This window comes from Adiantum capillus-veneris, chromosome 12 (assembly GCF_014529385.1).
Source record: "Adiantum capillus-veneris isolate H3 chromosome 12, ASM1452938v2, whole genome shotgun sequence".
In the NCBI taxonomy this organism is placed as follows: domain Eukaryota; kingdom Viridiplantae; phylum Streptophyta; class Polypodiopsida; order Polypodiales; family Pteridaceae; genus Adiantum; species Adiantum capillus-veneris.
The window spans coordinates 31,957,245-31,960,633 of NC_140942.1; positions in this window are offsets into that span (position 1 = coordinate 31,957,245).

Below are 3,389 nucleotides of genomic sequence, written 5' to 3' on the forward strand. Positions count from 1 at the left end.
ATGGTCTCAGCCTGACAAGCTAAAGAGATTTCCTCCGTGTGCCTATCATGTTATCTGTGTCCTCGATTGACATTATGTTGATCTAGGTAGTGTTTGCATGCACTTCATGGGTGTGTGAGTTGCTCTCCGTCCAACACATAACAAAAGCATGCCAAAGGGCTATAAAGCTGGAGGCTCGCAACTTTAATTCAATTGGAAATCAACTCTACAAGCAAGAAAGGACAATCAACTTAGAATCTGTGCAAGTGAAAACGAATACCTGCTGATTCTAGAACACGCACATGGAGGAATAAGTGGAGGCCATTTTTCAGGCGATAAGACGGCAAAAAAAAATTTAACCGCAGGAATATGGTGGCCTACATTGCATATGGATGCTGAGGAGTTTGTAAAGCGTTGTGATGCATGTCAGCACACTAAGGTGCCGATAAAGAGAGATGAGATGCCACTACGGCCAATGATGGGAGCACGGGCATTTGCAAAATGGGTCATTGATTTTGTGGGGCCTATTTCATCTCCTGCATATCGCACCCATACCCAATATATCATTGTGGATACGGACTATCTCACAAAATGGGCGGAAGCCAAGGCAACATAAAACGTAGACGCAAGAACCACTGCACAATTTTTGTATGAGAATGTCTTTGTACGATACGGATTACCAATAGAAATTGTCAGTGATCGAGGAACACATTTTCTTAATGAAGTCATTGAATATCTGCTAGAGGAATCCATGGTCATACATAGAAAATTTGCTCAATATCATCCACAGGAAAATGGACAAGCTGAGGTCACAAATAAAACACTATACACTGTTCTGACTAAAATTGTATGAGAATCAAGGACAGACTGGGATCAGTAGTTACACTCAACACTATGGGCATACAAGGTAGCTTACAAAACATCAATCGGAACACACTGTACAACATGGTGTTTGGTCTAAACGCTATATTACCCATAGAGTTTTTATTTCCAACTCTAAGAGTAGCAAAACTCTTAGAATGGACAGGGCATGAGCTCTCTTCAAGAATAGATGATCTTGAAAAGCTAGATGAACTTCAATTGAGAGCTGTAGCTTTGATCTATGCTAAAAAGAGAAGACAAAAAGAGTTTTTGACAAGCATGTGTGCACGAAAGAGTTCAAAACAGGTGAATATGTATTTGTTTATACTTTGAAGCAACATGCCAAGAAACTTAAAAAGCAAGGGATGGGACCCTTTGTGATTAGTGACTTATCACAAAGTGGAGCTGTGAAACTTGCTACATTGGCAGGAGAACAAAGGCCAAATTGGATTAGTGGGTGTCGGTTAAAAAAGTATCATTTACCACTAACACAGGATATGCTTCAACAAATCCATCAAGAAAAACAACGAATGAAGGAGAAACAGAGGGTATGAGAAGAAGCCCAAGCAGAAGCAAAGGAAAGCATTGCAAAAAGAAGGCTTCTACGACAACAACAACAAAGTGGATCACCATTGCGAATAAATGCTATTCAACTAACGAATTTTGGTGAAGACACAGTGGAACCAATAATTGAAGTCAAAGTGGGTAGCAATCAAGTTGAATCGACAGCATTTCTTGATTCTGGAGCTCAAGCAAATCTGATCTCTTACAAATTATATAAACAGCTCAAGCCTAAAGATCACCTACATCCTACTCCACAAGTGCTAAAAAGTAGTACATCACATTTGCTAAGAACATTGGGCTGGACTATATTGCATGTATAAATGCATCAATATATTTACCCCCACAAGTTTTACGTGGTTGAGGATGATAGCACACTACACCCCTTGTTTTTGGGACAACCTTGGCAAAAGTATAATGTGCAGGTAGATTGAAATTCGGATACAGTCAAAATTCAGCATGCACAAGAACAACAGGTTGTAGCATTTCCTCAGAAAACCCAGAAGATCCAGATGACAGCACCACAATCACTGGATAAAGAACCAAAAGGATGGGTGCCACTAAAGAACAACACGATACCCATGGAGAACAACCAGGGAACTGCCAACCATGTTCACTACAAACATAAAACAACATAGACCACAGTGAAAAGATCAAGGTTAGCAACACGTGAAAAACAAGTATGGGTGCGGAAGGATAGAGGTGACATGGAATACAAACCACAATACAGCAGAAGAAGTCAACAGAAGAACACAGTTCAACCAACAACCACGGAAATAAAAAAGATATGGATCCCAAAGAGAATTCTCAGTAACAACTTAAATGCGACTCGCATTTGGATCCCAAAACCAAAGCAACAGGAACTCCCTTCAGTTCAAGCAGCACCATCATGCAGAAACACACTACATATGAAACATGCAAACCGATCTAGGTGGGTGCCGATCAGCAGAACAACAATGATGACCACGGAAGTGGCAATAAACCTACAAAAACCTCCAAAACAAAGCTACAAATGGAAATAAAAAGAGAAAAAGACTACGGCCACTTCCGCCACGACAATTCTCTCCACGGAGACAACCATGGCCATATCGACAGTAGCGGAAAACCAAGCGACTTTTGCAAGAAAGACGATCAAACAGAGAGCAGTAGTGTTACAAATTTTACTTGCAAAGAAAATCCGCCAACCAAATCAACAACAAACAGGAAACCTCGGCGTCGAATGCCAATAAGCATCTTGCTTATTCCCTCCTCTCACACAACATTGATTTTTCCATGCATTGACTGAGTATGCATCAAAAAGGGCCACATTACACGGTCGAGCATTAGCACAATTTTTAACCCATGCACTACACATACACCGAGGCGATACCTTGTTGTCCAGGAGGACTCCGACTAGGAGGGGGGAGGCATTCTCAAATGCAGACCCAATGAAGATAAAAAGAGCAAAAAAGGGCATGTTTTTTGACTATTTTGAAGGTTTTTTCATTTGATTGCAAAATTTTTTGGACTAACCTAAGTACATATGCTCTTATACATCACCAATCTACAAGTATATGGGACCAAATGCCAAATTAGGACCCTAGGTGTGTGTATATATGTAAAAATTAGCCATTTTTCGGGCAAAATATTGGTAAAACGGAGAAATCCGGTCATAAAACCACCAATCTTGAGTCTCACATATCTCTATTTTGAGGACCCTTTTATATTTGACAATTCCTTTTATTACTTGACCTTTTAGGCATCATGTCTCGTCCTCTTTGAGCTTTTGAGCAATATTTTTTGCTCACTTTGGCAAAATACAACCATGATACTTCTCTCTCTTCCCCAATTGATGTCTCTCGTCTCTTGTGGCCTTCATTGTATATGGTATGTAGATTTTGTGATGTTATCTTATACAGCTTCTCGCAACCAGATATGGCTAAATTTGTTATAGTAAATGATTTTTCTTCTTGCCAATGTTCTGTTCCTCCTTTTTCAGGCAAAGGGTT